Consider the following 11,047-nt stretch of genomic DNA (forward strand, 5'->3'; position numbering starts at 1 on the left):
TATATATATATATATATATATATATATATGATAATGCACCGTTTATTTTTAAAATTTCTACAGCTATTTTAGTTAGGATCAAAAATAAATCTAAGTAATTATTTCGAAACTATTATTTCTCTATATAGCATAAAATCATAATGGTCTGATACCGTTTTCCATTGTTGTCGGCTCATTTTTATTGGCCGGAAAATCACGTGGTAGGATCCAGTTTTCCGCCATTCATTTCCATATTGTTTAGGTTGTCATCAGCATAAAATTAATAAAAGTCGTAAAGGTATTGTTTTCCTTTAAAGTTATTTTTCAGTACTGCTATTATAAGCGAAAATTTTAAATTATGGTTGAGAACTCATCAAATTTGTTTGAACAATATAATGTATTAAGAATATAAATGTCACTTAAAAAAATTATAATTAAAAAATCACTTCTGTTCACCAAGAGATCTAAATGTTTATAATAATAATAGATAGTAATATTTGGACGTGGGAAGTAGATCCGCAAGAGCGTAAGTAAACAGAATTCCTTTCAGTACATAGATGTTAAGTGAATATTGCGAAGCAATAACAAAAAACAAATATTGCGAAGCAATCATTGGGGTTGGTGAGCGGTAGCGAACAGGAGGCTTTGCCCCCTATTATATTGATAAAAATATGAAATCATTCTAAATAAACGTATAAACTATTTAACACTACTTAAATTATTACTTAAGACAACCTAACAAAACGAATAATAACTATAGTGTTGCCAATAGACAGAGAAATGCTAGAGTTCATGATTAATTAGAGCTAGAGAAATATCTAATATATTATTCACGCATCATCAATAAATTTAAGTAAGCTCGTATCATTAATGATTAATCTTAAGTTGAAATAATTCCACTTACCTACAACGTCATTAATTGTGATATAAATGCTTACCACTTTGGAAATAAAAAGCTTTATATACTGCAGTTTAATATCCGAAAGAATACGAGGGTGGCAACAGGAAGTAGATCTTTCCTTCTCATCTTTTGCTCCTCCTTACACTCCCTATATGTTAACACGGAAAGCAAAACAAGCTAAAAGCTGAACTTTCGTTTTCACACATTAAACACAAAAAAAGTTATGGTCAATGATCCGTTATCACTTGCGGAAAACAATCGTTTGCTTTTCTGACTATTTATACAGAGAAGTTAAAGAAATTGTATTGACTAGGAAAGAATAAACAAGGTTGATTTTATAACGAAAAAAAAATCGTTTGCTATTTACGTGGATGTGAGGTTTAGGCATAAAAAAAATTGTTTGCGGATTTCTCTTAAACAATAGCTTTCATTGAGCAACCAAATTTAATTAAAATTTTAATTTATTTCTAATATAAGAAATCAATCGAGCATTAAATTTTGTTATTTATCGTCTATATTTGGAATTAATACATTTTTTCTACACAATCTGACAATTGCGCGATGACATATGAAAAGCTGATAAGAACTTATAGAATTATTTTCAATCTCTGGAAAATTTTTACTTACAATACTTAAAAAGAAGTTTGGAAAAAAAGAATAAATTAAAGTTTTTTTAGGTTTAACAAAAGAGGTATGCATTTGAATGAAATAACCATTAAAAATTGAGAATTAAAGTACGAAAAAAAGAAGATCAAATTCTTTTCAAAAATTGGTTTTAATGTCTGAAAAATTTCTTTTCCTTTTAAAAAATGGCGAATCTCATAACATTATATCTTTTTATTTTCCTTAACAGACTTGTTTATCGATATTTTGGAAAAATTGTTGCATTGAAGTAAAGTACTTACTTTTTTTGTGAAAAATATATAGGTATATATTTTTACATTAAGCTGAAAATAGTGTTTACTGAAAATTACGCCTGCTACCAAACATTTGCAATTTTTTAACTAAAGCTTTTGCTAAAGCTCAAAATAAAGCATTCAGACATTATTTTTAATAAAACTGAAAAAATGTGTAGTTATTTATTACAAAACACAATTTTTCTCACGTCTTGTGATAAACAAAATTTCTTAAAAATAATATTAGAAAAAAAAAGAAAAAAGTATCATCCAAATATACAGCATTAGGATATTACTTCTTCTTCTCTTTTTTCCTATTTTTTCTTGAATTGGTTTTTTTTATTATTTTTACATATTATACATAGATGGTATAGTTAATGTTTCAAGTAATATTTTTCTTCTTCATAAAGTACATGCGTACAGCGTGGTACTTAATTATTAGCTTTTTATGTCATTATAGTTGGGATTGTTTCGTAATTGATGAGAAAAGAGCTTTTTTTAGAGAGATTGCTTTTATTATGACATCAATCATTAAATGCTTCAGTTATTCTTTGTGAAAAACAATCAGCTAAAATTAGATTAAAATATCTCTACCCTACAAACATTCCGTCCAATTCACAAAATTGTTATTTAAATTAAAAGGAAACTTTAAAATACTTCTCTTAGAAAATGCTTTTTTTTTAAACTTCTTTTTCAAGTACAAAATTAGTTCTAATAAAACAACCAAAAAAATTTAACGTATGAGGAAATTTTATTTAAAAAAACATTTAAAAACACTTATTTCTGTTTAAACAATGTCTAGATCTTGATGTTAATATCTTCATTCCTTCAAATGAAAAGTTTGTTACCTAATGAGGTATTTCCTGTTTTTATTTCTACGATATGACGCATTTTTAGGATAAAGATTTCAGTTAAGAAATTAAATTAGAGGCAATAAAAAAATTTAAATAAGGAAATACTGAAGTTAGCTGTTTAGGATAGTAAGAATTATAATAAGAATTACAACCCTAGTATCTCGAATTTAAAAAAATGTGTACAGGAAATTTAAAAACTCAAGTAAAAGTATCTAAACAAGAAGATATTTATGAAAAATATTAAATCTTTTTAGCAGTATATATTTTTTTGAACGATTATGTTTATTGTAGTGTTTTTTGACCACTACAGTTTTGGTTTACGTGTGTTCCAATATAAAACAAAATCTTACAACTAGACAACTAAAATGATACAAAATCTTCCTAAATATTCTACTTTATTATACAAATGTCTAAAACTATCTAAACAAGAAAATATATAAGGAAAAAAAGTTTTCATTTTTTTTTGCTTAATTATGTCTATAGTGTTTATTAATTTTTTTTGACCACTACATTTTTGATTTTCTTGCGTTCTAATGTAATAAAATTCCATAACTAAGGAACTAAAATGTTACAAAATCGTCTTAACTACTTTAATTTTTTAGACAAATTTTTACTAATTTTACGTGTCATATTTATTTTCTACGATGAAAACTTCGTCATAATTTGGTGTTTAAATATTATTTTATTTTCACTCATATGGGTGATTATTAGGAAACATGACAATTCGGACCAAGGAACTTCTTCAAATTTAAAGTCTTCAAAGCAATCTAAATTTTTTTTGCATATTTATTTAGTTACATTTATTAATATTTTACAGACAGCAGTGTAGTTTATTGACATTTGCTCAAGAAAAAAGTAAAATGGAAATTCACCGCATTTTGAATGCCAGGAAAGTGACATATTAGCTGAGAAGTTTGAAGAAACAGTCATTTTAAGCTATTAGTAAGTAACAAAACCTAAGCCTTTATGTTAGATGGACCATGAATTACTTAAATTAATTCTTTTATCTACTGCAGAAAGAATAAAAAAAAATTTGGTGCTGATATGTACAGAATAAAATTGTGTAAAATAATCAATCATTAAATAAATAAATAACTTTGATTACATTCAATCTTATTACAATCATACATAAACGTGATATTAGGTTAATATTTGCTTTTCCTCTTTGCAGTATTAGCAGTTTAAAAACATTTCTAGTAACACCTCAATGTCCTGGCATTCATAAGCCAGGAAAATGAAAAATTCGCCATTTTATAGCATATAACTTTACTTTAATTTAATATTTTGGCCTAAGACGTTTATATTCAGCAGAAAACAACAGTATTTCTAAAATAACTCAGATAAATCTATGTAGTTTAAGTTAGTAATGATTTTAAGAAGCCAGGAAAATGACAACACAAAATCTACTCACCTAAAAAAAAATTTTGAAATAGATTTTGAACAAGAAAGTTGGTTCTTGCAACAAGCAACAGACCTTGATGCAACAAGACATGTTTAGATAGGAGGGTATCTAATCAATCTATTAACATAAGATGGTTATAAATCACTAAATAAAAGTAGCCAGGAAAATGGCAGATTTTCTTGTGACAAGCAAATTATTGACAGAAAAAATTACTTTAAACGAAGTTTTTGTAAATAATACCCTCTGCATATATTCTAGAAATGCTTACACCGGTTGAGATAAAAAAAATTAGGTATTGAAAAATTTATGGTAAGTTTTGAAGCTAGTTATTATTGGAAACATTGTTTGTGTATGCCAGAAACATTAAATTTTGAAGTTCAATTTAATTTTTTAAATATACAAAATAGTCGATGCTAGTACTAAGTTATTCTAAGATGCTAACAGCAATGCTATTTATTAAATTTTTAAAAAAAATTATTTTAGTAGTTTAAACAAACAAACAAACAAATATAACTTTATTGGGAACAAAAACAAACACATAAATACAAAGAATATATATTCGTCACCAACAGGAAAACCCTGTCCAGGCGACAAAGAAAGGTAATGCAATAAATTTAAAATAGAAAATTTTTTTTTAAAAAAAGAGGGGATATTACAATCATAAGTTATTTTGCTCATCATAAGACATCATATATTGCTGAACACTGTAATAATAGGGGGGGAAATATATGAAACTATTAAAAAAAATAGCAAAAGTAACATGGTAACATAAGAAATTCATTTGGATTGGCACAAGACTCGTATGAAAAATCAATGCTTCCTTTAAAGTGAAAAAATAGTGATCCAAATCGTCAATGTTTATCACAAATTGAAATAAAGCACGCTTAAAAGAAGAATATATTTCGATGTTTTGCAACTGAAATGGTAATTTATTATATAATTTAGGTGCTAAGTAAAAAAACTGTTTTCGGGAAATTTCTTTTGTGAAGTGGGGAATCTCATATATTTCAGTTGGTCTCCTTTCAGACACATTAGTTTTTAATTTGCATATTAATTTATTGTTGTGTAAATAAAGTAAAATACGAAAAAATACATTATGGTGAAATGGTAATAGGTTCATTCTTGTATATATATTGGTAGTAGTTGTACATGAATTATTTATATTTGGAGAATTAGTAATCTTGAAGCATTTATTCTGAACTGAGATTAAGGGAAATAAATAAAATTTATATTCACCGCCATATATTATTACACCATAATTAATTAAAGAATAAGACCAGGAGTATTAGAGTGCTTTCACAAAATTAAAATGAATTTTATTCTTAAAGTGATAAAATTTAACTGAAACAAAACGCAATTTTTTAACTAAATTGTTAATATGTGTTTTCCATTTCAAATTAGAATCAATATGTAGTCCTAAATATTTGATATTATTTACAGATTGTAGAATGTAGCATTGATAATTTTCATTAGTACTTTTACAGGAGAGTATATATATATATATATATANTCAGAATAAATATATATCAGAATATATATATATATATATAAAAGGAAGAAAGGTTTAAATCCATGTTGTATTTTAACGACGAAAGACAATAGTAAATTGTACACTGACAGATCGGAGTTGAGGTGATATTTACATCAAACTGTTTCTTGTTATTGTTTCAGGAAAAGTATTTTACAAGCTTCTGCAATCTCCTTTAAAAAACTTTACAATCCCTAAAAGTACATTTTGATGTACTTCCGGACTAAAAATATCAAATTATCATAGAAATTATTGTTATAAGATGCGTATGTTGCGTTTTGTGCTCTAATACATTGTTAGACATTTCTTGGAAAAAACGATTAAATAACAATTTACTTAATTGTTATTTTAACATATTTAACAGAATCAGTAAAATAACCAAAAGAAGATGGTATTCAAACCATTTAATGTGAGAAAAATAGTTCACTGACTGTTTTTACTTAATGAAGTTAAACAACCAGAATTTTAGTTCGGAACTAAACCCATAGCCAATGGGAATCGAGCGCATGTTCTTCAAAATATGAGAGCTAAGTCTTGTGATAAGAATTACTAATTCATTTTTTCTTATTTTCCATCATCGGATGTCTAACACAAATGTGGATAACTTATTATCTTATAGTAATAAGTGTGTGATGAGCTTTAGAAATCACTTAGTACTCGAAGCTATGTACGCATCTTAGCCGAAAGAGCTAACCTGTCAATCTCATGAACTGTTGTTCGAATACCAGCGTTAATACCATAATATTTCCTCCATTCCTTCATTACCAGTAAAGTTTCCTGTGCTCTGCGCTCAATTCGAGACCAGACGTTTCAGTGCTCAATTGGAGACTCTGGACTATTTGAACATGAAACTCTCATTCACTCAAAGATGGCAGCCCCTCAGAGCTACTTAACTTAAAATAAGTCTAATATTTTCCCTCTTTCGTAATATAAGATGCCACTAGTTAGACCAATTAAGCCATATTCCACGGTTCATTAGACAAAACACAACTCGTCAACAACGTAATTACAAAGTTCATTTCCTAACGGAAAGCCGAGCATAATCTAACTCTAACGTTTAGTTAAATTTCATTTTTATGGTTTTGAAACCTTTTGATTTCAAAATCATTGTATTCACGGTTTCTACTTTCTACCATACCCATTGTAAACGGTTTCAAACCAGCAACTGTAGAAAAATGCTCCTAACCGTGAACTTTACAGTTAATTGAATGGATATACTGTTTGATTTACCACAGTTGAAGAATAAAAATTCCAACAATGTGCCTTGCGTTGGATATACACGGCTTACAAGATTCTTTCTTACAAGAAATTTGATAAAAGTGCACATTATAACTGTCGTTGAACAGACTACCCAATTTTGAGTTTGCGACTACCAATGTTCAACCCCTCATTCCATTTTAAGAATAATGGACGTGGATTTAACCTCCTACATCTAAGGATTGAACGCCCCTGCTCGCTATCTCTCACCAACTTCCAGAACAGCTTTAGCCAGTTGTTTTGTTCACTACTAGTGCTCGCTAAACAGTAACTGAAAGCAGTAGCATAATATATTTGTTTAAATATACTAATGTCGTTCATAATCCAAAACTGAAATAACATCAGTACTAGAGTCACAATCGTCTCCCTTTTAGATGTTGAACATGGCAAGTATCAATCTGCAAAATTTTGCATACTATGTTACATTTACTTTTATATTTGCTAATCTATGTATAAATAAAATTAATAATTTTACGCTAATCATTAGAACGGTCTGACAATTTTCTCACAAACAACACGTGATCTATTTGTAGATCGTATTTCGAATATGTAAGGACAATAATTGACATGTACATCTGTTACGTATCTGCAAATTTTTTTCGAACTCAAATATCCAACATATAAGTTTTAAAATAAATATTGGAAGTTATTAGCGCACATTTAACTGCCCATTTCAACAAGTTAAAGAGTCACCAAAAGAAAATCAGGGTAAAAATATGTTTGTAAATATAAAATATTAAGACTTATCTTTTTTTTTAACTATAATTTGTTTTGACGAGATTTACTAGTTATGCCTTTTTGAAGCATGATAACATAAAAACCTAAAAAAAAAATAACTGGAAAATTTTCCTTATGCCAAAATTGCTTCTTAGAAAAAAGAAGTATTTTGAGTGTCACATTTTGTGACAACTAACCATTAACTTGATTTTACTTTGCAGTTATGTACAGGAAAACGCCCATTCTAAAATGAAGCTAAAAGAATAAAGTTTCAAAATTGATAAAAACTTTCCTCTTTAAAAAAAAATTTTTGGATACTTTTTTTAAAGATATTTTTAGACCGTTGATTTTAAACAAGGTAATATTTAATCCTGGAAACTATTTTTTCAAAAGAAAAAAAGGCAATAATATATTTCCTTTTCGTTTAAAAGGTTTTACGGACTAAAGTGTTTATAAAAACTCATTAGTGTCTAAGTTGTAATTTTAAAATTCAATAAGATTGAGAGCGCAATTTTTTTTTTTTTTTTTTTTTTTTTTTTTTTTTTTTTTTTTTTNTTTTTTTTTTTTTTTTGCGCTTCCTAAGAAATTTTTCACCAAAACATCGATTGCTTTATTAATCTTATTGGTTTGCTTCAAAGAATTTAATTATTATTATTGTTATTATTTAAAAGGAAAGGAACAAAAGACCTTAAATAGGCTAACTAATCAGTTCAAACAATCTATATCTACGTATACAATAAAATAAATTTGTGTGCGTCTGTATAGTTTATTTTATAACCATCATTAAGCAGCCGATCCAATTTTTTGGGTTTATGATTGCTAATGTTCAACTCCGTAGCCTTGTAATTTTGAACACAATCCAGAAGACAAGGGAACTCTTACATTGAGAGAAATTTTGCCTTCGTGGAGGACTTTTTGATGGAACTCACCCACTTTTGGGTTACAAGGAGAGGCAATCCATGAAAACCTCTCACGGTTAGCTTGACGGCAAGGGGACTCAAATCCATGATCCATCTACTACTGAGGATATTTTACGTCAACACTGTGGTCGTTGGAAACCGGATGCGGGATTCGTATCGACCAGCTTTCGCTGGGATTCGAACCCGGTTCACCTCATTGGAAGGCGAATGCTCTATCCCCTATCACTCTTTTTTTCATTGAATTAACGGAAGCAATTGCTACAAAATAAATTATAGACGACTCGGTTTTGTTAAATACTTTAAAGATAACATTAAAGATATTTTTAAGCTTATAACTTTAATTTAAAAAGTTCTTCATTGTGTATAAACACACTTTTTTGTGTCCCAAAAAGTCGAGAAGAGCCACCTTCTGAAAAATCTGGTACCAATAATTTGGTCAGAAAAGCTACCAAAATTAGAGATGTTGCGTACTTTCTATACTTACTGAATCTATAGCAATTCCTTGGGTCATTTTCAAGTGACTTATACTTTTGATGCCGAATGATTTCAAGTAATTTAAATTACTCAAATAAAATTCCAAATAACATTTTTAAGCATTCAAATTAATTTATTATTTGTTTTTAGAAAATGCAGATATATAGAAATTAGGGTTTTAAAAATAATGTCCGTGAAATACCTTTTTAATACCATATATAAAGATAAATTGTTACGTTTACTCTTCTTTACCGCTCATATTACTGCAATTAGAACAATTGTCAATTAAAAATAATTTTAATTTATCGTGTTGTGAAAATTGGGCTACATATAATGTACAGCTCAGCTTATGTTATGTATAGTTTTAAAATTACTTCTGTTGAGTTGGCAAAAATGGGTTCCTTGACTCACAGAGTGGTCTATTTTTAGGTAATTTATACTTTTTAAAAATAATCGTTATATTCGTTGTACTCTAACAAAATTTGACAAGGCAGAGATGTTTCATTCACTTTCCCCTCTGTTACTATACAGCATAATTGTTTCGAATTTGTTGTTTTAATTTTCATTTGAATTTTTATGGTGAGATCAAATCATGTTTCTTCGTTCTTTATAAACATTTCTTCCTTTCAATTGAGCCTGTCTTAGTCAATTGATTCGCAATTTCTTTTTCCACTCTGTTACTCAGTCCATTTTGCTACCATGTTACATTAAAAAATTAAGTTCATTAAGTACTAGACAGGTAACAATGCTTGTTTGAGTAAAATACTGTAATATGCAATGCAAGAAAATTTAAAATTAAATTGTAGTGGCAACTTCACCTTCTCATGCTTTCATTTTTTTTTCGTTATTTTCCCATATAATTTAACAAAAAGCAAGGCAATTTTAGTTGTTTACAGTAAATTTGACTTGAGTGTAAATTGTTCACTGTTTTACTGTTAGCTCTTTTTTAATTTATTTATTTAAGCACTTAGGAACGTTGGTAACAGAGGGTAACGTGATGCAAATTCAGATTAATGCTTTTATTATTATTATTATTATTATTATTATTATTATTATTATTATTATATGCTCGATATCAAAAAAGTGCACTGTCGTTTCAAAATTAATGAACAAGAAACATTCCAAACGTTTTTAAATCCTTATAAACTATACAAGCTTTTGAATTTTTAATATTAGCATTTTGCCGAAGTATTCACGTAAAATGATCGACTCGCTTTATCGAGCATTTACTGTATCGCAAGTTATTGTAACTTTCAACATTGCTTTACAATGTTAAAAGTTACAATATTAGTAAAATTGTAAAATGCCTAACAAAATGTTAAGTTTGCAAAATAAAGCTTAACATTTTGCCAGAATAATAAATAGAAAAGTATTCATAACTGCGCAAAGTTGCATGATTTTTTTCTCATTAGCTGGTTTTATGAATTAAAACCTTTTTAAAAATTATTAATTTAATCGTTAAACTTTCCTTAACACAAATTCTTAGAATAATAGTATTTATCTGACAGAAACAAGCCATTTACACTTAAATAAAAAATGAATCTATAGAATGAGTCATTAGTAAACATTAGAGGATGCCAACTTTCTTTTAGAGTCAATGTATTACGGTTTTCAGTATTCTAAAATTTACGGTTTTCAGTATTAAAAAAAAGAAGAAGAAACAAGAATATTGATGAGAATTATGAAGGCAGGAACTTCATTTAACATTTCTATTCAAACTTGTTGTAGATACTAATTAGTTGTAGAATTTATTTCATTTACACTTATTTAGCAAATTTTTTTTATAATAATTAAATGAATAACCGGCATACCTAAAGAAAATATTACTAAGTAAAGATTAGCCATTTTCAACAGAGGAGAAAAATAGGTGTAATAGTTTTGTTCATATTTCCCCACTTAGATGGCAGCACTACTGAATTTAGTATTTATGAATTTTTTTAATAATATATACTGTTATTATACATTATAATTCAATTGTTAATTATTTATTTGATATTTTACAACATTTTTTTAGATTTTTTATTAAATTAATATGATTAATCGTTTTATTTTTGTTAGTTTTTCTTAAATTTTGATTTTGATTTTTACAGTTAATAGATCAAAAGATTTAAAGTATCAA

The 11,047-nt window shown here is 27.5% G+C and overlaps 1 long non-coding RNA gene across 1 annotated transcript in view; it reads right to left on the reverse strand.

The window, feature by feature from the left end:
- LOC107441223 (uncharacterized) overlaps positions 1 to 1,070 on the reverse strand; it is a 14,154-nt gene extending 13,084 nt beyond the window's left edge. Inside the window, exon 1 of the long non-coding RNA XR_001583713.3 lies at positions 884 to 1,070. This is a non-coding gene — a long non-coding RNA (uncharacterized lncRNA). The remainder of the gene's footprint in view (positions 1 to 883) is intronic.
- Between the last annotated feature and the right edge of the window lie 9,977 nt (positions 1,071 to 11,047).

The sequence above is a fragment of the Parasteatoda tepidariorum genome, chromosome 2, assembly GCF_043381705.1.
Source record: "Parasteatoda tepidariorum isolate YZ-2023 chromosome 2, CAS_Ptep_4.0, whole genome shotgun sequence".
Taxonomy (NCBI): domain Eukaryota; kingdom Metazoa; phylum Arthropoda; class Arachnida; order Araneae; family Theridiidae; genus Parasteatoda; species Parasteatoda tepidariorum.